The sequence below is a fragment of the Aphelocoma coerulescens genome, chromosome 28 (genome assembly GCF_041296385.1).
Source record: "Aphelocoma coerulescens isolate FSJ_1873_10779 chromosome 28, UR_Acoe_1.0, whole genome shotgun sequence".
Lineage (NCBI taxonomy): Eukaryota > Metazoa > Chordata > Aves > Passeriformes > Corvidae > Aphelocoma > Aphelocoma coerulescens.
In genome coordinates this window covers 2,500,210-2,526,010 of record NC_091041.1, presented here as the reverse complement: position 1 = coordinate 2,526,010, position 25,801 = coordinate 2,500,210, and the positions used below count along the sequence as shown (strand labels likewise).

General features: G+C 54.9%; 1 protein-coding gene across 2 annotated transcripts in view; it reads right to left on the bottom strand.

Moving 5' to 3' along the window:
- The window catches only part of CSNK1G2 (casein kinase 1 gamma 2), a 41,896-nt gene extending 19,421 nt beyond the window's left edge, over window positions 1-22,475 (bottom strand). Inside the window, exon 1 of one of the 2 annotated variants that reach the window (XM_068996830.1) lies at window positions 22,358-22,475. The gene's annotated coding sequence lies outside the window, so the exon portion shown is untranslated. The remainder of the gene's footprint in view (window positions 1-22,357) is intronic. The other variant, XM_068996829.1, reaches the window with a different exon arrangement.
- Window positions 22,476-25,801: the final 3,326 nt, after the last annotated feature.

The window sequence follows — 25,801 nt, the reverse complement described above, 5'->3', positions numbered from 1 at the left end:
AGCCCCAAAACAGAACCTCAGAAGCACAAGAAGTGCCACAAAAAGGGGGCAAGCCCACACATCCTCTGATTCCCAAGGAGGGAGTTCATAGTGCTCTCTCTGAAATATTGGGTCCTTTTTCTTTGCCATCTGGTTTTAAGCAGGTCAGAGCTGCTCCAGTGACATTTACAAGCTTTTGCCTGCAGACGTAAGGGTGAGAAAAGGGGAATTGGGGTTGGGGGGGAGTTGTTTTTTTTCCTTAAAAGAAGAAAAGCTGCAGTTGTAGTGCTACCCCTTGTGTCTCTGATTTGGACCAAAATATCAAGGCTCGGGAAGTTCCTGCCCACATTTGCAAGCATAAGATGCTGAGGAGTTGTATTTTTAAGAATTTCTTTCCTGTAGAATGAAACCCCTTTGCTGCCGAGAAGGCACTTGTACAAACCATCTGGGGCACATTGTTCTCAGCCCTTTATATGAACACACACACCGTGTTCCTGCCTGAAAGAGGTTACAGCTAAACGGGGCAAGACAAAAGAAGGGAAGAAGAGGGGGGAAAAAAAAAATAACGGCCTGGAGCAGGGAAGTGGATGGTGAAGGTCAGGGAACAGGTCCATGGTGCTGCTCAGAACAGGGCCCAGGTGTCCTGGAGCAGCCGGCATCCCCGGGTGCTGCTCCCTGATCCCCACCAGCCTTTGGGATGGTCCTTGGAAATGGTTTCCCCACGTACTCTGCGCTCTGTGAGCAGAAGGGAAACACAGCTGCATCCAGATGAAAGAGAAAGGAAAGCTTCTTGAGAGCACAAAGAGAAAAGCCCTTGACACTCTGCGGCTCCAAGTACAGATCACAGCCAATTAAAGGCTAAAAATAATCTCAAATACCCCGATGTCCCAAAGGATGACCCATCAGCTGGCTCCCAACGGAAAAACCCAGACCAAAAAGCAACCAGTGGCCTTACATAGCTGAAACCAAATCCCAATAAATTCTAAAAGTTGAAGAGGCTGAGCTTACAGGGAGATCAAAAGTCTTAAAACAAAGCAAAGTCTTAAAACATCTTTAAGAGCGAGCTACAGACGGTCCCAAATGATGTCTGCAAGGGTTTGTTGTTAAACACATGTTCCAGCCTGCAGAGCCACAGCCAGCCCTGCTCGTGACAGAGCAGGGAAAGCTGTGCCTGTGCCACCACACAGAGGTTTCCCAAAACAGGGGGTCATGGAAAGCCTCACCAGGCTTCCCACGGGAGCCCTGCACTGGGTACAGCCAAGCCAGCTGTCAGTGCACAGGGCTGGGTCACATCAAGCTTCTCATCCATCAAAGCTCCCAATCCTTCTCTCCAGGGTTGATCTCCACCCATCCTTTATCCAGCCTGTGTCTGTGCTTGGGATTGTCCCAGCACACGGCAGGCCATTGCACTTGGCCTTGTTGAACTTCATGAGTTTGGCATAATCCCACCTCTCCAGGTCCCTGTGGATGCCCCATCCCTTCCCTCCAGCAGGTGACCACTCCACCCAGCTCTGTGGCACCAGCAAACTTGCTGAGGTGCCCTCAATCCCACTGTCCATATCACCAGCAGAGACATAAAACAGCACAGGTACCAACTCCTGAGGAGACCACTTGTCACTGGTCTCCACTTGGACATCGAGGCGCCAACCACAACACTTAAGAGTGTGACCATGCAGCCAATTATCCACCAAGTGACCATCCAACAGGCTCCAGAGAGATCTCCTGAGTTTCCTCCACCCTTGGACATGCACCTCTCCTCCGAGCTGGGCATAGCAGCTGAAGATGCTGGAACTCAGGTCCTTGGGATGTGCTGTTTGGAGAAAACTCATCCTGACCCCACAGGGAAGTTTTCTCCATGGGCTTGAGAGGCAATGGGGCTGTGCAGTCCCCAGAGCTCACTCCACCTTGCAGCTCCACCAGCGACAGCTTCAGTCACAGGAGATTCAAGCAAACCTACCAGGGCAGCAGAACATTCCTTATGGCAAAGGAGGACTGGCTTGTTCTGGCCCCACTTCCTCTGGATCCCTCAAGAAAAAAGGACTTTCAGTGCTCTGACTGAGGAACTCCAGGAACCTGGTGCAGATGGGAGTTCTGGATGTGAACATCTCACATCAGGAGCTCTGAAAGCTGTGAGAGCTGTGCCCACCCTGTCCTGAGACAGCACCTGCAGAGGAGTTGCAGCAGCAGGGCAAAGGGACCTTTATCCATCCAGAAATTCCCTTAAAAACCAGGCAGTCCTGGAAGCAGCCACTTTCCCAGCAGTTTCTGCCAAGTGCAGCCACAAGAACATCATCCCTGGCCCAGCAGGCTGGCTTCAGAAGCCATGGCATCCCGGCCTCCTCCCGATCTCCAGCCTCCAGCGAGGCAGGAGCCAGCACAGCTGTTTACTCCGCTTGCTCCTTTGTACGTTGGTGGTGGTGTCAGCACAACAGGAAGCTCTTGTTAAATAGTTTGTTACTTAACTGCTGATGCAGAGCCACCGGGGAACCCAGGCAGAACGTGCAGCGCGTTCCGAGAGCTGGGGGAGCCTCGCAGCTCAGCCTCAGGGATTTAAGAGCTCCTGGCTCTGTCACCCCTTCCCTGGTGATTTGGGCATGTACGGAGTCCCTGGCCCTCCACAGCCCACCTGTTACACTGGGATAACTTCCCTGCATCAGCCTCGTCTCTTTGAGGTCCCTGGAGAGACATCTGGCTCTTTTTCAGCTTTTGAATGGTGCTGAGAGCTCAGCAAGCCCCCCCTGCCTTCTCCAAGGCATCTGCAGAGACAAGAACTGAGAACTGAGGGAACTGCCCCACCAGCTGGACACCACCCTGTGAAACCCACCCACCCCACCTGTGCTGCTGCTGCCCGCACGCAGGGTCATCGGCCAGTGCCAGGGAACATCCAATGGTCACAAATCTGCTGTTGGGATCCCCACATCAGCCCCACAGCCGGCTGGTCCCACAAAGCAGCCCTCAGCCCACCTCCCTGACCGCTTCCTGAATCTGCTGCATCCCTCATCCCCCCAACACGGACCCCGGCTCATCGTTAGGTGCCACCGGGCTGAGTCATCGATGACACGGCACACACAGCTCTGTCACCATGGCCACTGCACCAGGAGTGCTTGAAGCACTGACAGTGCTGGCTGGTCTCCCCCTCAGCAAAAAAACCCAGCGGGGTTTCACTCTGGAGCCCCAATATTTACAATTAAGTAATCTGCACGGGCAGTTTGTCCAAAACATATCTTTTTCTATCCAGATTCCTTTTTGAAAAGAAGACAAGAATAAAGCCGAGGCTAATGTTTCTACCAGAATTTCTTCTGTGTTCAGAGGAAAAAAAACCCAACAGAAACAACCAACCCACAAAAACCCTGAACTGTGGTAGCAAAGCTTTTAATCCAACATGATCCCAGCATCCTTGTTCCAAACCTCCCCTCCCTTCCTGGCTTCCCGGCTCTTTACTGAGAATACAGCGTGTCCGTGAGGAGAGAGGAACCCACCCAGCTGCCAGAGCAGTGGGCACAGGACACTTCTGGCACCTCCAGCCCAGCCAGTGCCCCACAGCCAGGCTCTGGCCCTCCCCCTGTGTGGCCCCAGGGACAGACACAGCCAACACCGCTCCCAGCACCGGAATTAAAAACATAAATCCACTCTCAGAGCAAACAACCAGACACACCATCACCTCCAGCCACACCGGTCACACAGAACAAACAAAAATGACTTCAGCAAACGAGGCAGGAGCGTGCCAAGCCCGTTAAGACACTAAAGGAGTTACCACGTGCAGGTGCTGCCCTGCTCCCAGCACAGGCCATCAGTCAGCCCCAACACCTCAGGGTTCCACCCAGGTAACCATCCATGGCTCTAAGCCACATCCATAAAAACATCCAAGGATGAAACCACCAGGATGAAACAAAAAAAATTTAAAAATAAATTTAAAAACAATAAAGCATTTGGTTTTTTCCCCCAGAGTTAAGCTGTGCTGTGAAGAAGATGGATTTTTCTTTCTGGCTTCCTCTTCCAGCTCTCATGTCTATTAAACTTTTCTCTAAATTAGAAATGTTCTCTTGTTATTACTGGTTATTCCCTCCCCCACGAGACTTTTATGACACTGTGAACTCCGGGCAGCTCTCAACCTACAACAAATCAAGCTCCAAATTGTTTCAAAGTTATTTTCTCCTAGCCTCTGAACCCAAATATGGCTTTTTAATGGATTGCTATGAATTGTCAATATTTTTTTAAATGTTTGTGCTACACCATTCCCTCTGTAACAACAAGGAGAGCGGAGTTTCAACAAGGCAGCAGGGAAATGCTTCTGCTGAAGGGGGGGTCCTGCTTCCCACCTCGGAGTCTCACCCACAGATTCTCACAACACACACCCAGCAATGACTTGTGTGTGGTTTCACAGAGATCTCTAAAGGACACCAGGTGACATTCAAAACCATCAGGATGCCTTGAAAGCAAAATCTCAGCTGTTCCTCAAACTCCAGCCCAACCATCCCAAACTCCTGCAGCCCACGAGCTGGGTGTGCCCACGGACCCAGAGCGGGCACAGCATCCCCCCATGCAAGGGCTCCTAAAGGGAGTGGAAGCAAAACTGCAACTGTTCTCTAAACATAAGAAAATTAAAAGAGAAGTAAAAGATGGGGGCAAACCACCAGTAGCAGTTTTCAGTTTCCAGTGGAACCACAACGTACCACTCAAGAGCTGATGTGAATTCCCTGCACCGGTGGGATCTTAAACCAAAAAATTTCCTCCTCTCAAGATGAGCACGGAAGGGCTCCCCAAGCCACGTGCCAGAACACCCCTGGCAGCAGCTGGAGAACTTCACCCCGAAGTCTCACCACTCACACCACAGCTCAGGGTGGACGAGGAGAATCCCTGCCTGGCAGTGGGATGTGTGTGCAGTGTCAGCTTTCCAGCACGTCAGCAGGAGTCATTTTGCACCCAAAAATATCTAAGGAGGAACCAGGCCCCTCTTCAGCCAACAGGAGTGGGACTGTTTGATGACCATTTGCTCCTTGCACATATGAGCAGAAAGAAATCAATGTACTTTGGACAGTCCAAATGCAGAACTCAGATCCTCAAACACCCAAATCCAGAGCAGCCCAGATCTTCATGTCGGCCTGCAGAGTAAGGACACTCCTGAATCTCTTAGCAGCCACAAAAAAAAACCCTCATGAAGCATCTCCACTCCCATGAGCTGCCATCCCACTCCCAGCCCAATGCACAATTTCACTCTTTTCCTTGGATCCTCATCCAAAACAGCTACACCTGGATGGAAAATATTAAACTGTGCTCCACCAAGGAGCCGGAAATACCACGATGGAAATTTCAGCAGCAGCACAGGAACCAAGCAAAAAGCTGAAAATACTTCTCTAGGAAAAATAATAACAGTAAATACACACATGCTAAAATAAGACCAGATCTGAAAACTAGTCTGGAAATAACAAACCCAGCCCAAGTCAGACAAACCCATCCATGAACCAAGTGCCCAAGAGAGTTGACTCAACTTTTTGGGTTCATCAGGCACAAATTTAAACTTCCAGCTACAGAATTCACAACCAGAAAACACACTGAAGCTCTATGAGAAATTACTTGAAAGGAAGCAGCTTTTTGGTTGACTTTACAGACCCCACAAAAGGGGTCTGCATTTGGATTCACACTTTTTCTGATGTGATTGTGCCCAGTGAAGCCCAAGGGCAGCCCCTTCCCAGTTCTTGGCCATGTCCATCTTGGGACTCATTCCCACGGTCTCCATGCCGGATCCACTGCATGGAAACAGCAGGAACACCAAAGCAGTGTGGGTGGTGGGAATGCAAAACCCCTGACTGCAGGAGGGAGTCAGGGAGCAATTGATACCCGATTCCCACCTTCCCATCCAGCCCTGCCACGATGCCTCTGGGATGTTACCATCACCTTCCACTCCAGTATCGCTTCTCCACGACCAGCAACAGCCATCCTCAAGGCTGCTAGGCCAGGAAAAGTTCTGGCATGGAGCTGGAAGATGTCAAGATGAGCAAATGACCCGGCTTCAGCTCACTGCCCCACTGCTCGTGCCAGCATCACTCTGGTATCCCTGCTCACACGGGACAATTTCTGGCTGAGGAACTGCAAGTTGCTTTGCTCTTACCGTAAGAGGAAGGGCACAGGTAGCAGACAGGTAAGCAGAACAGGAAACCTCCTTCTGAACAACAAAGGCACGGATTTGCTTTCTGCCCGTGCAGCAATTCTGCAGAATCTATCTCATCAGTTCAACGCAGAAAAAGCCAATTAGGATGTCAAAGTGGTTTCGGTTTTACTAAGGCAGAGTTTGTAGCACTGGAAGAAAGGAAGTTCATTACAGACAAAGCCGAGTCTCTGGCTGGGAGACCTTAAAAGGACAGCAGAGTCCAGCTCCCAGCACTTCGTCCCTTCCCATCTGCTCCGGTGTTTCCGCGGGACACGCGCAGCCACCCCAGCCAAGATGTGACGTTGTCTCTCCAGCCCCCGCTCGCCACGGCAGGAGCTGGATCCAGTCAGGCATTTCTCACACAGCCACTGACTCAACCCAGTGGTCTCAGCCCTCAGCCCCTCGCATGCACTGGGTTTGGCAGCTCTGCCACGGGGTTTTCCATTTAAACGAGACAATGCACCCCCAACGCAGCAAGCTCCAGGGAGACACCGGATACTAATTAAATCCATGCTGCTGCTGGAAAACCGAGCTGCAGAGGAACCAGCTGCCTTCCAAAAGTCCACAGCAGTTGGCCAGCAAAAAGCTGTTTACCAGTCCCATGGCTTCCGCTTCTCCTGCTCCCCCATCCATACATTTACATTTTCCAACCAGTCCCATCCTGCCCAGTTCTTGCACAGATTGATTATCACAAGCGTGCTGATCTCGGGAAGAAGCCTGCAAAGGTTTCTAGTCACTGCTTTTAATCCACTCATGCCCAGAGCATAAAGCCCAAGACTCAGCTGCACAACCAAGAGGGAATCTGAGAAGTTTCAGAGCAGCACAACCCAGGCAGGTCTGACTGACACACTGGGAAAGGGCAGGTCCCCAGTGCTCACCTCCTGCAAAACCTGAGCTTTGCTTTCACGCCTGGTAACTCTCCACAAAACAGGCTTTGTCTGCAAGCAGGTGTCCAAAGCACTGTCTGTATCCCAAATCACTGAGTCACTTCTGTGCCCTGGGAAACAGAGAAGCCCAAGGAGAGCTGCTGCTCACACAGCTGCTGAGCACAGACTACAGAGCCCACAGCACCTTCAGGGCAGGCAGCCCTATCCTGTACCTCACCCTCTGCCACTGGATGCTGTGGGAAAGATACCCAAAGCCTTGACAGCTCAGGCACCCTTTTACTTCCCTGGGAGGTTGAACAAGGACAGATCCAAGTGCCTGCCTGTCCTGCAGGACCATGGGGATCCAGCCCAAGGACAGCTGGCTGATGAGCAATGGGAGCTGCACAAGCACAGCTGGAACAGACATTGCTGAGCTCTCTCCATCCTCAGCTCCACAGAAGTTTCGAGAGCAGATTTACCTTCGGATTCAGGAGGCAGCTGTAAGACTCCCCTGCAAAGCCTGTCTGTGAAAGGTATGATCCTACATGTGTCACAAACACACACAAATTCATCCCCACCTTAACCCACATCGCCAGCCTGGGCCACAAGAACCAGGCAAGAAAGCACTGTGTTCAGATGGCAGGTTTCTGAGCAGGCAAGTTCCCCTTCCATCTCCTCCCCTCCCCAGAGCTTGCACCCTGCTTCACAGTCACCAGGCAGTGGGACAAAACAGGCTTCTAGACAAATAGATAATTTTCACCCAGCAGCTGGGAACAACAGCTTCCATTTCCATCTGAGGCTGGAACACCTCCTCCTGTGCTGCTGTAGCCTGAAATAAGGTTAAGACCATCTCTACCAGCACGCTACTTCCCCAGCCCTGTCCCTGAATACTCCCACGCCTTTAAAAGCCAACACTTTTCATAAAAACAAGATGCTCGCCTTTCCCTTGATAAGGGATCTTAATGCACTTCCGGCAGCACGCACAGGAATGGATGTGGAAGAAGAGCTGCCATCAGTTTCCCAGGGAGAACAAGGGAAGGCTCTCTCCTCACCTCCACTGCAGCCAGAGATGTGCTGCACCTTTCCTGTGCAGCCACAGGCACGCAGCTGAGAGCTGCCCTGACTCCGGAGGGCTCCAGGCACGGGCTGCAGGACATGCCCAGCTGAAGGACAAGGCTTAGAACAACCTGCTGCAAGAGGATTTGACAGCAAGCCCAGAGGAACAGCAGGTACAAATGCAGGCAGCAGCAGGAGGAAACATCAGAGGAACATGCCTCTGGCCCAGAATGGCCCAGCAAAGCAGAGAGGGGAACGCTGCAGCAGCTGTGAGGCCACAACGTGCCCATCCAAGAGCTGATCCTGAGCTCACCTGCTCAGCATCTCCTGGAGCCAGTGGGCACAGGGACCCATGGAGAACAGCACAGAGCTGGCACTGCTGACACACCTCACCAGGGCAGGAGGGGGCAGCTGTCTTGGCAAATGACCATCTGCTTCTTAACACGCTGGGATGGGCTTATTTCCCAGCCTGGCACCCAGGCCACTCTGCACTGCTTGCTGTTAAACTTTGGGGTCTTCCCTCCCTCCCCTGAATTTTCAGTAACACACAAGAGCACACACATGTATTTAAACATTAGCACCAAGTCAGATGGTTGAAACAGCAAACTACCAGAGATCTCTGAATTCCAGTCCATGAAATCAGTTCTTCCCACCAAAGCAGGAGGATGGGAAGGTGTCCTGCTCTCCCTGTCCTGGGACAGCCCAAACGTCACCACAAGGCCAGTCCATCACAAAGCCTCATCACACACACAACGCTGTGCACAGTGCCGCTGCTTCTCTCCATTGCACTGACAGCAGAGCAGGGTCCACACTCTCCACTACAACCCACTGAGAAAGCCCTACAGAAAAAGCTTCCTCCTTTATGCAACCACAGGCCCCTGAGGACAGAAACCGAGGCAGGACATGCCAGCAGCCATTGTCACAGGAGAGAATGCCCCAGGAGGGGCTGCAGTGCCATTGTCACAAGCTACAGAGTGAGTCTCCACCTGTGGCAGGCAGCCCTGGACTCTGAGCCATCAGTGCAGCCAGTGCACGACACAACAGCTCCCTGCTGACACAGCTTTAGCAACTCCTTTATCAATTCCCACACATGAGAAAGCTGAGGGCAGCTCTCAGACAGCGAGGAAGGGGACCCCCTGCAGCCCCCAACACCCTGAGTTATGGCTTTCTCTGTCCCACAGGGCTCCCTGGAGAAGCACTGCTCTCCCCAGCCAGCCCTGCCTCCCTCCCATGCCCTCTCCTCTGGGAGCCACCCCGCTGGTGTCGTGGGCATTCTGGAGGGGGACACTGCCCACGGGATGATCCATCCTTGTCACAGCAAGATGAGGCTCCAGAGGAAGCCCAGGCAGAGGCGTTTTGGTGTGCATGAGTCAGAGGGTCTGAGCACACAGTAGGGTGGGATGTCCCCCCACATGCTGTGGGAGAGCTCCTCGTGGGACAGCTCTGCTTCCAGAACGTGAACCACGCCAGCATCCCACGGGCCAGGAGCAGCAGCAGGGAGGACACGGGATGACGGGGCCATCCAAGCGCTGTCTCACAGGGAGTGCTGTCAGGTGGTGGGAGATGTGCAAGAGCAGAGGAAGAACACAACCCATTCAAGGATGTCCTCAGAGATCCCACAGCCTCAAATCCCACATGTACTCCTTTTGGCATTACAAAGGATCAGCTGAAGTCAGGGTGAGGGGATCAACATTTGCTCTCCAAAGGATAAGAGACATTTTCCAACACCTCTCACATAACAAAAGCACATTTCTGGATGCATGTGTCTCCCTTTGCTTCCCTTCCTCCTCCAAGCCCAAGCTGGGTCTGAAAATCTTTCATCCACCTGGAAGAGATTTCCTCCCCACAGAGGAACTTGACTGAAAACCAGCACAGGCAAGCCCAGCACCCTCCTCCCCACGGAGATGGGACACCACAGTGACACACTCAGGACTTGTTCCTCTCCACAGCCTTTGGATCAGCTCCTCAATAACCTCAGGAGCAGGAGACTGGGAATAGACTGCTGCCCCCAGACACTCACACCACGAGCCTCCCCACAGCACAAATGGCTGTGGAACAACACTGAACAACCCAGGGTATCCCAGCTCGCTCCCAGACTTCCTGGAAGTGGGAGATCAAAATTTAGTACAGAACTAGAAGTGGTTCCATTTCCCTTCCCTGCAGCCTCTAATGAGCACAGAATGAGCAAAACCACTCCCTCTACTCTGTCTGCATGGCCTCCTCGTGTGCAAAACACAGGGAGCAGGGAGATCCCAACACAGCCCCTCCTGGGCAAAACACAGGGAGCAGGGGGATCCCAACACAAGAGGACAGACAAGGAATCTGAGGGATACCATCAGCAGATTGCGCCAGCCTGACAATTTCTGTGCCAGGGACACAGGTGACGTTCACTCTTCCGGAAACCACCATCTCTGGAGGGCAGGACACCCCCGCTGCCCAAGCTGCTGCATGGCCACAGCAGACTGCCTTGTCTTATCTGAACCACAGCTTTCCAAGCACCCATGCATGAGAAAACCCCCTCTGTTCCAGGAGAGTCCAGGCCACCAGGGAGAGCAGATGACACCAGGTGTGGATGCTGCCATTTCAGATTTACATGACACACCAGGTGGGACACCCCAGAAGAGACCCCATCCGCTCTCCTGTGTTGGCATCCACACCATATGGCTCCCGGGGTTGGACACACACCTCCTTCTCTCCCAGCAAGCTGGGAAACAATCCAAGCAGCAGCATTAGCCATCTTATCTTCCTGATGTCCCTCGTCACAGGCTCCAGGGGCTTTCCAGACCAATGCCCCCCCAGCTCTTACATCGCTCCTTGCAGCAGCTGGTTCAGAGTAGGTCACCAAGGAAGTGTCATTACAGAAGAGGGAACTGAGGCACAACACTGCCACACGTCACACAGAAAGCAGTGGCAGGAAAGGCAGAAAAGCCCAGTCCCCAAAGGCTGCTGTGCCCTCTAAGGTTACCTGCAGGCAGCCCTGACCACAGGTGTCTTCTGCAGGCAGGGCAGTAAGCTGGCACAGGGCAGTAACCCGGCACAGCCCCAGGAGCCGGTCAGAGGCCTGACCTGGTGATTGCCAGATTGGTTTCAGATTTGTTTCCTGGTTCACATTTCAAGGAGGTGGATGGAGCAGATGACTGCAGCCCACAATTCCCTCCTCCTGCTCCTCCTCACCAGTGCCACCCCAGGCAACCACCACCTCTTAAGAGTTGCTGCTCTCCTGCCACGGGATAGAGGGACACCACCCAGCTCTGCCACTCCAGGGCTGTCACCACAGAGGTGTGGGAAAGGAGGGACTCCCAATCCAACAACTTCGGGAGGGTGAGCTGTTCTGTACCACCCAGAGAACCCAGTGCAGAACCAGGGAAGCACTGGGAGCACTCGCAGGGTATCCAAAAGCTCAGTCAGAAGAAGGTGCCATCCATCAGTCCAGCAGCTCCAGGCAACCTCAGTGAGGGGCTGGAAATTCTGTGTGGCAAAGCAATCAGCTCCTGACAGGAGAGCCAAAGCCCACCTGGGTGGCTCTGAGAAACCAGACAGCTTTTCCCTGTCACCTTCTTCAACGCAGGCTGGATATCAGGAGGAATTTGTTCCTAAAAATGGTTGTTAAACACTGCAAGGGGCTGTCAAGGGAGGTGGTAAAGTCACCACCCCTGAAGGTGTTTAAGGAAAGACTGGACATGGCACTCAGTGCTCTGAGCTGAGTGATAGGGTGGGGATTGGTCACAGGTTGGACTCAATCTTAGGGATCTTTTCCAGCCTAAATGATTCTCGGATTCTGTGCTCACTTCCCATGGGCAAGAGCCGGAACACAGATTTTCCCAGTACTTCAAGCAACAGGACTCCTTTCCAGCCCTGCCTGGGACCAGAGAAGGAAGAGGAAGAGACAACACACAGCACTGGAGGAATGAAAACCACAGTTTCATCTCCCACCTCCAAGACGTGGGATAGCTACTCATCCCACAGGGAATGGGGGCAAGGGGCGAGTTGAGTACTCTGGAAGGCGTTTTTAATGAGCCACGTACACACCAGCCACAGTTTAAAGGGGGAAACGGACCCACAAAGACTCCAACTCAGCAGATTCAGAACAATTCCAGCCTGGCTGCCAAAGGCCTGAGCACTGCGATGGCGAGAGCTGTGTGTGCCAGCAGGGTTCCCTGCTCCTCAGCCATCTGGGGACTGTCACTCTGCACAGATCTGCTTGGCCTCCTGTCATGTGTAGCGCTACCAACCCCTTTTCTGTCAGCAGGATCTGGGCTGGCAGAAACACTTTTAATTGTAGGATTTCTTTTTTTTCTCTTAACCCATATCCTCTTGACAGAACCAGGTTAGGAAGCAGCTGCACTGGCAGATCTGGGGTGGCCTTTTGCGAGGCGAGGCAGGGGAAAAAAGGGGTGCCTGAATCCAGTTATCTCTTCAATCACCAGACCACAGTTAATCACAACTTCCCCACCTCTCCTAAGGTCGCACGGAAAGGGGGAACACCACCAGCTCAGCTCTGTCCCAGCCCAGTCCCTTTGCTCCAGAGCAGACCCTTTGTCCTGGAGAGTCCTGGAGCAGGGTGGGCGGAAGGGATGTCATTCCCACTGGTGACAAGGGCTGTTTCCATTTCTAGGTGGCAGAGCTGCAGCTCTGCCAAGCTGAGCTGTCCCACATTTTCCCCTCTGCTTTTTTCCCCAAGCTGCTCCAAGCCCCGCACATTTCCCCTCAAATGACTGCCAAATCCTACAAATTTGGCGGGGGGACAAAAAGGGGAGGGAAGGGTAAAGCATCCAGCAGGACTAACCAGGAAACCTCTCCCCAAAGAGCTGTCAAATTCCGTGTGCTGAGACACCAAAATCACTTCCCTGCTGCAGAGCCACACAGGAGCTGACTCGGTGTGGTCCTGGCTCCCAGCTCTCCTCCCCAGCAGGGACAATCACCCAGCAGGGACAGCATTCCAGGGCCACAGGCAGGACCCACAGCCAAGACCATGAGGAGGAAAGAGCAGCACCATGCAATTAATCTTTCCTGCAGAATAACTGGGGCAGAGGGATGCTCTGTGGCACAACAATATCCATCAGCTTCCGTGCCAGAGCCAGCAGCATCTTCAGGGAAGCAGCGAGCGATCCACGAGGCGTTCATCTTCCCACCCCCTCTATTACAGGACCATCAGCAGCTCAATCCATCATAGTTTTCCTTGCAGCCTCTCAAAGGTATGGAAGTGACCTGCTTATTTCACAGATAGGCATGGAAGCATCGCTGATCTCAGAGGAAAAAAAAGAGGATAGAGAACAGAGATTCCCAACTAACTGGAGACTAACTGGGACAAATTCCTGAGGCCTAGGCAAGCACCCGTCTGCTGGCCTGCAGGGAGGGATAAGCTTCAGAACAGAGGGACCAGAGACCTACATCCCATTCCCGGTCACACCACAAGCTGTGCAGGATCTCTTCACTCCTCCATCCCTCACACAGAGGATCACAGCCTCACAACCCTCTATTAACCACTGGGACAGCTTTGTGGATTAAGGGCTCGGTCTGGTTTGCACCAACCTCCACATGAGAAAGGCACATTCCAAAGGTTTTTTTCTCATCTTCCCTCATTCCCCACCTGTGTGTATTTTGCAGGGGATGAGAAGGCCAGGACTGAAACAGGAAGAGCACAGGACTGGCTACAGCTGAAGAGGTGGTGCTGTGCACTGGGAAAGGAAACTTTCAAGGGGTTCATCCAAAATACTCCCTCAAACAGGTACATCCAGTGCAACCTCACTGGTTCCTCCCTTCCCCTTACCTGCTTCTTTCAACCCTACACAAAGGGCTTAATTTATAAAATCAGAGGGATCGTTCCAATGAAGGAACATGCAGGATACACCCCCAGGAGGACCCATTTCATCTTGCTGCTATTAATACCTGGAACACTATTTGCACGAACAGACTGTCCTTTCTCCCTTGTTTCTGGGCTCTCACTTCTCTGGTTTGTCCCAGAAACCCAGCCAACACACGTTTACCCTCCTCTAGTACATGCTTCCATCCAAAACCCCAACCTTTCCTCTTTCTTTGAATTAATTACTCATATTTCTGGTTCACATCACCTCTTTCAACCCCTGCAGACAGGATACAGCTCCCCAGGCTCCCTCATTCATTAGGCAGCCAATTTGTGGGCCTAAACCCATCAACTCTCATTATGGAAAGGGACCAAGACTTCCCACAGCTGCCCAGCATCCCACTATCCTCCAAGCTGGATGGGGTTCTCACTCCTCTTTGCTTCCCCAGCACCAAAGCTGTGACTAAGAGCCAGAGCCATGTTCTGGCTGGGCTTGGCTCTCCTTGGCACAGCTTCAGGCTGGGCCCAAGGGCTGCCTGCAAGCCCTTTGTTACACTGGCACGAAGAAGTTCTCAACCTTTGAGAGCTGTGCTGAGCTCTGCCCGCAGGAGCCCAGGCAAAGCCTTCCCCTTGCAAACAGCCTCGTGCCTTTGGTTTTGCTTCAAGAGGAAACATGTTTTCTCTGTATCCAGGCGTAAAACAGTCAAGCCCGGCCAAAACCATCCAATCAACAGCACAGAGCATGACAAGTCAGGGCCGAGGGTTACCATGGAGCTAAGGAAGCCCAGACTTCCCAGCCAGACCCAGAATTCCTGACCTGCCCTGTCTGCAGAGAGGGGCTGGGAAGAGGATCAGGCTCCTCTCCATCGCCGTGTCCTCACACACCACAACCAGCCCGAGATGCCACCACAACCTGACCCAAATCGTGACATACACCAGCACACAGCCCCGTTCAGCTGCTCTCCCAGAAACGTGGGACAAGCTCAGCACTGAACCAGCAGCAGGCTTTACCTGGTTGTTCAGGGCACCCTGCGAGAAGGATCACACACAAAGGTGAAGGATCACACTGAAAGGTGAGGAGAAGCCATGAGCACCTCATCAAGCCAGCCCAGGGAATGGGAAATCCTGCCATTAGCAGGCTCCACTGCAGAGGATTTCACAGCTAATGAACCCTTGCCACCACAGACCACAGCGAAAGCAAAAGCAGCAGAGCATTTCTTTTCTGATAAGCTGCTTTTATCGGGAAGTTCAGCCCGGCTGCCCACACCAGCCCCAGCTGGAGAGCAGCTCCAAGCCTATGCCTTTAAATCCCTTGGCAGCGCAGGACGGGGGCTGTGGGAGCAGACACGCCCTGTACTCCAGCGCTGGAGCACACAAACATTTCCTCCCGGCCATTCCCGCACCGAGGCTCGGCCAGAGCTGCCTCGTACCTGCCAGGGCCGTGCCAGAGGCAACGCAGGCTGTGCCACACAGACCTGGACGTGCACAGCCTTCGACTCATTTCCTGAATCCCTCCTGCTTCCCCGCCAGCACTGGACATTCTTCCCTCAAACTTCTTCCTTAAGGCAAATATTTGGAGTCTAACAGGCATTCCTCATGGAAGGCACAAGTTAAATATTGGCCCTAAAACAACAGCAAGTGCCTTTCAATGATTCTGGCTGGAGAAGCACTGCTCTGGACTTTGATTTCTGGCTCTGAACAAAAATAGGAGTAGAGCACTGAGCATTACACTCTTCTCCTGGGAGAAGTCAGATTTCAGGCTCTGCAAGTCCCCTGCCAGGACCACAACCAGCAGTGGGAACTGTCCCTGCTGGTGCTTTCTCACACCTCGGGTGTCTGCTGTCACCCAGCCAAGGCTGCTGCAGTGCATCCTCTGCGCCGGGCACAGGATCAGCCTGAGTCTCGTTTCCAGGTCTGTGATTACATATCCTCAGACAGACACTGGAGAAGACCTGCTGGGAACTATGGGTGCCATCCAGGGCATTTGCACACCTTGTCCTTCCCGCCTCTGGCTGCACCACCAGCATTGCCAAAGGTGCCCACCTCTCCATCCAGCCATGCCCAGCTCTTCAGTGCAGAAGATGCTCCAGGCTGTTCCTGCTCTGCAGGCAGCCCAGCTCCCGATGGACATGCTGGCTCTTGTAAGAAAACATCCCAGCAAGGTAGGAGTCCAAGCAGCCAGAGAGATGGCAGCGCAATAAAAGGGAGAGGGAAGGGTGAGGAGGAAAAAGAAACCTGCACTGAGGCCCGTACACCTGAAGCATGGCACTGGTCAGGCACTGGGATGTCATGGGCATTTTCTACACGGATCAGGGGAGCAGAGCTGCTGTTGTGATTCTGAAGCCAGAGCCCTGCAGAGCCAGGTTCGTTGCACCCCAGAGCAGCTCTGTGATGTCCAGATGCTGCTGATCCAAGCCTGAGCAGAGGGGCTGCTCCTCACCCCCGCTGCAGGCAGGTCCCAAAGAGCCCCTGCCAAAACCATCCCAAACCAGAGTCCGCTCCAACACCAGGGGTCTGCCCACTGCTTCTCCAGAAAACACCACAACAGTTACCCTGAGAAAGGTTACATGGCACAGATGTGCTACACACCAACTCACACTCGCAGGGTTTGTTCTATGTCCTGCTAAATTCAGCATGGGGTGTGTTAAATGAGCTTCCCTTTCACTCTCCTGTGGACCCAGTAAGCCCAGGAGCACCTTGCTCAGCTCTGCCCGGTCTGAGCAGGCCTGGGAGGCAGGAGGGGGACTGAGCAGTGGAGAGCTGCTCCCTGGCAACATCCCCTGCTGTTCTGTGAGATGGGGAGCTCTGACGGTCTGCTGTGCTGGAATTCCTCTCTAATTCCTTTCCAAGACACTTACCATGGCACTTCAAGCTGGGGAATCTGCTGGCGGCTCTGACAACCTCTCAGTGAGATTCCCTGATGGGGCAGATACCCCCTCTGAAAACAGCATGGGTTTAAAACCAGCTGCGAGTCACCCTGGGGGAAATGTTAAAGCTCTGAGCACTTCCTATTCCTTCCCCAGCCACCGAAGCCCATGGAACAACGAGCTCCAGCAAGTTTGAGCAAGAATTTCCAAGGCTCCAGGCAGAGACCAGCCTGTACCTGTCAGCAGCCACACCTCCTCATCCCACAGCACACTGACCCTGCACTCCCAGAGCTGACTGCTGCTCCTCAGCTCCCGGCTCCAAGCAGCCCCTTCCAGCTCAGGGACCCTACCTCTGCTCCCAGCACCTCAGTCCTTCCTTAACATTCCCTGTATTTGGCAACACCAAAGCCAGACTTCAACTCAAACCGCCATGGCCTTCGGGATGAGAGAAATTGGCAGAGATGGGGGTGGGGGGATTCCAGGAGAGCCTCAGCCTGCCCCTCACCCACACACAGGGCACAGAAGGTGCTGGAAAGCACCATCCTCTCCCTGCATCAAACCAGGGAAACCAGGCAGAGTATAAACTTTATCACTGCCACCAGCCCCTGCTAAAAAAAGGATAAGAGAAAGGGTTTTTTGCTTTGTTGTTTGTACCTCGGTGCTACCTCAAAAGCAGTGAGATTCTTTTACCTGAAAACATTGGGCAAGGACAGAGTCTGCAAGAATGGAGCTTTTGTAGCACAAACACAGCTCTGTTCGGGTTTAAATTAGATTTCCACTGACCTTTTTGAGCCCATCGTTCAGCCACCCACACCCAAGCAGCCCCTCTTAGCAAGACTCTGCAGCCTGGGAAGACGAATGAACCCCCAGAGACTTGGCTGTGCTCCCAGGGAACCCCCACACCCCTCCCAGCACCACCACTCCTGCTGCACAGAACTGCTCAGCTGCAGGGCTGTAAAGCTCTTCCAAAGGAAAGCTGCACAAAATCCAAGTTCAAGCTCAACCTTAACCCCTGTTTATTAACTTAAGAACATCCCTCTCAGGGTGACAAAGCCCGTGCATCACCTGCCAACTGTCTCATTCACCACTGGGAAAGCAAAGGCCAGGCCCGCCTCATTAAAAAGCATTACATAACATTAAGTAACAAAGGGCTACAGGACATTCTTTGCTTGGTGGACACATAAAACTGAATGACTCAAAAATTAACGCTCCTTTCCTCCAGATTCCCAGTGTCTCCAGCACCCTGAGAGGCCAATGGCACCTTATTTCCAAGGCAACAATGTCATGGTTCATCCCAAATCCTGCTCTCACATCCAACTTACTGCCATCCCTGCCCTGCAGACACTAAACAACACACAGCACTGCCCAGCTCTCTTTCAGAGCACAGTCCCCACCAGACACCAGTGGATGTGTTTCTGCTGTCTCACAGCTCACACTGAGGGGAAGCCGAGATCTCGGCCTGTGGCACAGGGACCCTTCCCCAGCCTGGGGTCAGCTCGGCTGGACCTCACTGGACAGGACTTTGGGCTTTCCCCATGTCACCATCTCAGTGCAAGCTTTTCACAGACGGGACTGTGAGAGCATTTGGTTTCACTGTCACCACTGAAGTGGCCTCAAGACCTGTGTTTCCTACAAGGAGGATGTTTCTGCTGCGACACTTCAAGTGCCAGGGGCCTGATGCGGTGGGGAAGGCAGATGTCAGCAGGGCACTGCTTGGAAAGGCCACTGCCACCAACCTCTCAGCAGAATACAGACTCCACAGGCACTGGGAGATCTTCCTGGACACACGGTGACCTTCTGTCCACCATCTCACTGGAGCCAAAGAAGCCAATTTAAAGTCTTTATAGAACTAACTGAATTCCTCTATTCCAGGAGCAAACTCTCCTTACCATGGGCAGAGACTTCTTGCTCCACGTAGCATTTTGAAACACCCTGCAAAGCCTTACCTAGAAGTTTCACCTTACCTAAGAGCCATTTCCTACACCACACAGGGCTCATTGTGGGTGCTGATCTGTTGCTGCCACGTTCTGAGTGCAGCGAGCGGAAGGCAGAGAGACGTCCTGTGGTTTTACAGCCACTGCACCTCCCTCCCTCCTGCCCCAGCAGGCTGGGGAGCAACAGCTTTGAGCACCACAGATGTCACCCAGGAACCTGACAGCGTAGGACAGACAAGGCAGGGTGTGCTGGAACACCTCGGCTCCACGCATGGAATCACACAATGGTTTGGGTTGGAAGGGGCCTTAGAGCTCATCCAGTTCCACCTCCTGCCATGGACAGGGATGCCCTTTGATCCAACCTGGCCTTGGACACTTCCAAGGACGGGGCAGCTACAGCTGCTCTGGGCAACCTGTGCCAGGGCCTCACCATTCTCACAGCCAGAAATTTCTTACCAATATCCATCTAACCCTGCCCTCTGTCAGGAGGAAGCCATTCCTCCTTGTCCTGTCACTCCAGTTCCTGATGCACAGGCTGCTTTTTCAAAGCCAGTTATTAAGGAATAATGCATCAATGTAACATGCAAGGGAGGGGCTGCCCACAGGAAGGGCTGCGGGGCTACAGCCTGGGCAGGGATTTAGAATTCCCCAGGAGGAGGAGGGCAGCTGGCATGAATGGGGGAGACTGACAGAGGACCCTCACTCACCTGCCCCAGCAGCTTTTCACCTCCCTCACAACCAAAGTTGCTGCTCCTCTATAGCAACAGATCCACCAGAGACACCAAGTGCCAGCAGGAGTAGAAACAGCCTTTCTCATGAAACCCCAAAACTATTCACACAGCTTTTTTAACAGGAAGATGACTTGTTCTCCAGCAGAACCCCAGAGCTGCTGGGACCTGCTCTCCCTCCCTGCCCTCCCAGCTCACAGGGTAGAGCTGGACTGAAGCAGACTCCAGGTCACACCATGTCTGGGCCAAGGAAGGAGGCTCAGGTTCACAGCTTCTCACTGCACCCACAACGAGCCACGTCTGCCCAGTCAGAGCCCAATTACAGGGCTGTGGGCAGAGCTGTTCCCACAGACTCTCAGCAAAAAGCCGTGGCAAACACACGAAGGAAGCTTCTGTGCTGGCACCCGAGCCTGTCCCCGCTCAGCAGCACTACAAGGGAAGAGGGTCTGACTCCTCAAACTGCAGCTGGAAGTCACAGGAGTAGCACAGGGCAAACCAGGCCACTGCCCTCTGGTACCAAACCCCACAGTGCCAAGCCCTGCTGAGCGAGGGGAGGGTCTCCTGCCCAGCCCAGGGGCTGCACCTCTCCTGCACACCCCACAACAGCACATCAGGGGTTGCTGCTCACCCGAGGCTTCCCTCACCCCTCCCACCAAGCCTTTAGTGCCTGTGGAGCTGCAGTTCCTGTCTGAAGGCAGAGATAAACAGCTTCCTACCCACCCTGGCTCGCACAGGGCCTGGGCCTTGCAGCAGTGGCCTGGATCGAGGGTCGGGCACACACCTGGAGGGACCAGCCAAAGCACAGGAGTGCTGCTCCAGCACAGCTCATCCCAGCTCCTCCTAGCTAGGAAAAGCACGGGGAGAGGGGGTGGGCAGGGGGAGACAGCTCCCGAGCACAGCCAGGCCCAAGTCCAGCAAAGATGTTTATTGGCAGCTGCTCTCAGACATTGTGTCTTCCAGCCCAGTGGGGCTGGAGGGGGGGGGAAATACTGATTGTCCATGAGCACAACCCTCATGTCATTCCCATTGATCCGCTGAGTCACTCCCGTATTAACAGTTTTGACAACACCCGGGCTGCACAGGAGCTCTGACACGGAATACAAAACAAGGGCCACTGCGAAGCCACTCCGGAGAGCAGCACCCAGGAACCTGCTGAGCTGCCAGGGCCCGCTTCCTCCTCTCAGGAGCTGCACCAAGAGCAGCCAGCACACAGCACGCTGCAGGGGCAGAGCACACGGCTCCATCCAGTCTGCTCGGGGAAACTGCTGGACACAAGGTCTGCCCTGCAAACCACCACCAGCTGCACCCCGTGGATGCAGGGGCAAAGCAGAACAGCTGCTGCTTTGGCAAAGGAACTACACAAGTGATTTTTAAGTGATTTATAAGGCCTCACAGAGCTGTCAGATAACGAGGAGGAGATCAAACCCTAAGGCACAGGAGGGCAGCCACCTCTCCAGGCTGAGGGACAACCCCTAGAGGGCTGGGGGCTCCCCAGACCTCATGTCCCCACAGACCTGAGCATGCTGGCATTAGACCAGTCAGAACCACAACCCTCCCAGCGGCCCAGAGGTGCTCAGGAGCGATAAAACACTGACCAAACAACATTCTTATCTGCAATGTACCAAATTAAAACAAAACCAACAAATCTTTGGCAAGTTCCTCACAGCAGCCAAGCCTATCCCACCACGGCAAAGGCTCCCCATGGAGGCCTCCTGCCCTAATTTGCAGCAATTCTTTGTCAGACCACTGGCAAACACCAAATGTTTGCTCCAATCTGTTACATAAGGCCCAATTTTTAAACCTGTGTGCAAGAAGATGGGGGCACACTGTGCGTGGCGGCCTGACAGGGCAGCCTGGCTGGCAGGTGAACTCACACACTCCTCAGAATGCACTTCCACATCTCCAACCACTTGTTGTGAGGAAGGAAAACAAATGTGTTAGTTAAGGAGGCAACTTCCAAAGGTTTTACACACCTTTCAACCCGGTTAACTCGAACTCTTTGGAATGGACTAATATCATGGCAACTCGAAAGGGGTTTGTGAAACTTTGCTTTTTAACTTCCAAAACACACCGAACACGGCAAGTCTTCATGTTGCCCAGGGCACAAAAGAGAAGGCACCTTCCTGACCACCCCCACAACTTCCCGTTGTTTGCTCCCCGAGATCCAAGAGCCAGCTCCCTGGCTGGGCTCCCTCCTGCCAGCCAGCGACAGGAGCCACAGCCTCCCCGGCAGAGCTGCTCCTCATCCGCAAACCTCAGGAACAGCTCAAGTCGGCTCCTGTCTGCTGGGGGCAGGAGGGGGAGGGCACTTTCCCCGTTTCTCACATTCATCCTCACCCGCTTCGTTGAAGAAAAAAAAGCCGTTTTAAATACCAGGTTCAGCACAGTCCTTACCCCAAATAAACACTTCCCAACCCCTCCGGAGAGAGGAAAGCCACACACAAAGGAGCCAACATCCTGCGAGGCTCGGGCAGGCCGGGGCAGGGTGCGGGCCGAGGGGACACGGTGGGGAGGATCCGACCCCATCCCTGCCACCCACCCGGCCTCGGGAGGCCCTGGGGGGCTCGGACCCCTTCCCCGGGGCCACAAAACAGTCACGGCCGAGAGGGGACGGGGCGAGGCAGCCCTCGGCCCTCAGACCCCGGCCCAGTCCGACCCCAAAACCTCCCTCACCCCTCGATCCCACCCCGACCCCCACAGCCCCCCCATCCCCCCGGCCCAGACCGACCCCCCCTCAGCCCCACCAGCCGGCGACCTCCCCAGGCCAAGCCGGGGCCTTCCCCGCCACCCCCGCGATCCCCACAGCCCCCTTCCTCTCTCCGGGCCCTTCCCGGCTCTCAACCCCCTCCGCCACCGCCCCAGCCCCGCCGCCCCCGCCCGCGGCGCCGCCCGGCCCGGCCGCCCCTCCCCGGTGCCAGCCGTGCGGAGCCGCGGCCGCAGGGCCCCCGCCGTCCCCCGGCGCTCCCCCGGTGTTACCTCGGCGGTCCCTCAGCGCCGGGCGGCGGCGCCGCTGCCCCGCGGCCGCTCCCCCATGGCGGCGCCCCCGGCCCGGCCCCGCTCGCCTCCCCTCCGCCGCTGCGCCAACGGCGTACGGCCCGCGCTGCGCCAACGGCGTAGGCGCCGCGCCGCGCCCGTGCGCGCCCGCGCGCCAGCGGCGCAACCGCGCTTCGTGAATACGGCCCGCGGGGCGGAGCGCGGCGCAAGCGCAGCGGGCGCGAGGGTGGCGGCGCAGCGGCGCTGGCGTAGCGCGCGTTCGGGAATAGCGGCCGGCAGGCGGCGGCGTGGCTTTGCGGCAGCGCCGCGCGCTTTACGGCAGCCCCGGTTAACCCCGCGCTGCCCGGCGCCGCTGATCGCGACAAGCGCCGCTGTCGCGACAGGGCCAGCGCTGCCTCAGCGCCCTGCAGGGAGGGAGGGCGCAGCTCTCACACAGGGAACAGGCCGCGCTGTAGCGTGCCTTGTAGGGTCCGGCTCCGGGGTGGGTCGTCGCGGTGCTGTCGCGACTTGGATGCCACCGTCCTCCGGGTGGGGTACGGGCCTGTTGCGGGGAGCAGCATGGGGTGTCTCGACCCAGTTAGAGGGGACAGGCCCTAATACGTGAGCGAGCCCCTCAGCGGAGTACAGACCCCGTGCTGGGGTAGAGTCCCTGTTGTGGGGTACAGCCCCATTCTGGGGTACAGCCCCTCTTTTGGGGTACAGCCCCATTCTGGGGTACAGCCCCCGTGCTTGGGTACAGCCCCTCTTTTGGAGTACAGCCCCCGTGCTTGGGTACAGGCCCTGTTTTGGGGTACAGCTCCTCTTTTGGGGTACAGCCCCCGTGCTGGGGTACAGGCCCTGTTTTGGGGTACAGCCCCTCTTTTGGGGTACAGCCCCCGTGCTTGGGTACAGCCCCTCTTTTGGAGTACAGCCCCCGTGCTTGGGTACAGGCCCTGTTTTGGGGTACAGCCCCTCTTTTGGGGTACAGCCCCTGTGCTTGGGTACAGGCCCTGTTTTGGGGTACAGTGCCTGTTTTAGGGTACAACCCCTGTGTTTGGATACGGGCCCTGTTTTGGGGTATGGCCCCGTTTTGGGTTACAGCCCCCGCTCTGGGGTATGGCCCCATTCTGGGTACAGCCCCTTTTTGGGGCACAGTTCCCTCCCCACAGGCCCTCTGGGGCAACCTCGGGATGGGGAATGGGGGTCCCGCAGGGGGGGGCACAGCTGTGGTACCTCTCTGATGGGAACAGAGGGGAGTTGGGGTGGGATTTTACAGGCATTGCTGCCTTTTTGGGGACATCAGCTCTGAGCAAAGCCACTCTGAGGGAGGCAGAGCTGCTGCCGTCCCACTGCCATCCTGCTGCCTTGCAGGGGACAGAGCTCCAGGACAGTGGGATCTGCTGGGACAGGAGCCAGGCAGGGACACAGGAACCGGGCAGGGATGCAGACCCCGGTGCCACCTCCTAAAACCTTTCATTTTCCTCTTATTGAGCACCTGGGGACAAATACTCCATCCCCGAACCGTCTCAGCAAAGGAGGGCACAGCCAGAGGATCGTTTCTTACCCCGTTTTTCTCAACCCCCAAGTTTGAGACTTTCAGGGTAAGGTTGGAGGGAGGGGACACCCCTGCACGACCCTGCTGGTCTCATCTTCACTTCAGAGTGGAGCAGATCCACCCCAAAAGGATTTTCAGGCAATGGGAAAATGAGTTTGTGTGGGTTTGGGGGACAATCAGGTCTTCAGCCACCAGCATCACCCCAAGTACCCATTGCAGCATTTCCCACTGCTTGAGTTGGTTCTCTCTCCTGTGACAGAAATGTTGCAGGGAAAAGCTCTCCCAGCGTTTGGCTGAAGGACTTTTCCCTGTGGGTGTTTGCTCCTACAAAAAAACGCTGATTTTAGAGAACCAGGAAAATTCTGAACGCATGAATTCCAGCTGCTCCCATCCTGTTCCTGTGCTGTGACACAGCTCAGGAGGGTGGTGAAGGGCCGTGCCCCATGTCCTGCCCCTGGAGAGGATAAAACCACCCCTTGAGAGGATAAAATCACTTCTGGAGAGGATAAAATCACGCTGAAACCCTCCCTTTCCTCTTTTCCCCATCCCACCCCCCCCAGCCTGCGATTTTGTGGTGATTTCACGCACTTTGAGAACTCACAAGCTGTTCAGACGTTTGGCTGCAGAATTGAACCACCCTCTGAAGCAGGAGAGTGGGGAAGAAGGAAGGTTTGATTTTATTTCAAGGCAAATCTCCAGCGGTGAGCACACGGTGTGCCAAAGGCCTGCAGAGACACGAGCAGCTCATGCCACGGAACCAGCGCGGGGAGCGAGAAAAGCCAGGGAATTTCTGCCGGGAAAGCATCCAGCCAGGAACCCTGTCCCTCTCCTGTGGGCACGAGACAATTCAGGCTCATTCACAAGCAGACAACACAAAGGGACCACTGTGACTGCACGGGAGAATGGGAGAATGAGCTGCTCCGGGGCAGGTGGGCAACACCTTCCCAGCTGGAACATCCCGGCCTGGGAAACTGGAGAGTGACAGAAACACAGCAGGAACCAGAGAAAAGGAGAAGCCAGGCCCTCACAGTGTCCTTCATGCCCTGATGCCAGGGATCCAGAGCTTTTTGGGAGCTCCTCAGGGTGGGGGGCTGAGCTTGGCTGCACAACCACCCCCATTCCCGAATCCGGGCGCGTTCCTCACAAACCCTGCCCGGTCCTCCTGCAGCAGAGGCAAAAAACCCCCTCATTCCAAGTGCCAAGGTCCTGCCTGAGTGGCAGCTGGAGCAGGAGCTTAAAATGTGCCTCGTGCTCAGATTTTGAGGCCCTGGAGCAAGAATTTGAGGAAAATCCAATTCATCCTCATGCTCAACACACCAGGGCACAGCAGCAGCTGTGGGGAACCACTGTCAGAGAGAGAGGGATGGTGAGGGCCAGGCAGGGGAACCTGGCACAGGGCTTTGGAGAAAGGGAAGACACTGAGATCAGCAGATGTCACATCAACAGCTGTGATGGAAATGGCTCTTCTAGGATTAAATATCTGCCATGGAGTGGTACTGGGGTGTGACACCACAATATGGTGATTTCCATATTCCCACCTGGAGTGTTGTGTCCAACTCTAGGGCCCCCACACAAGAAAGGCATGGACCTGTGGGAATGAGGAGGCCATGGAGCTGCTCTGGAGCCAAGCTGGGAGAGCTGGGGGTGCTCACCTGGAGAGGAGAAGGCTCCAGGGAGAGCTCAGAGCCCCTTGCAGGGCCTAAAGGGGCTCCAGGAGAGCTGCAGAGGGACTGGGGACAAGGCATGGAGGGACAGGACCCAGGGAATGGCTTCCCAGTGCCAGCGGGCAGGGCTGGATGGGAGATTGGGAAGGAATTGTTCCCTGGGAGGGTGGGCAGGCCCTGGCACAGGGTGCTCAGAGCAGCTGGGGCTGCCCCTGGATCCCTGGCAGT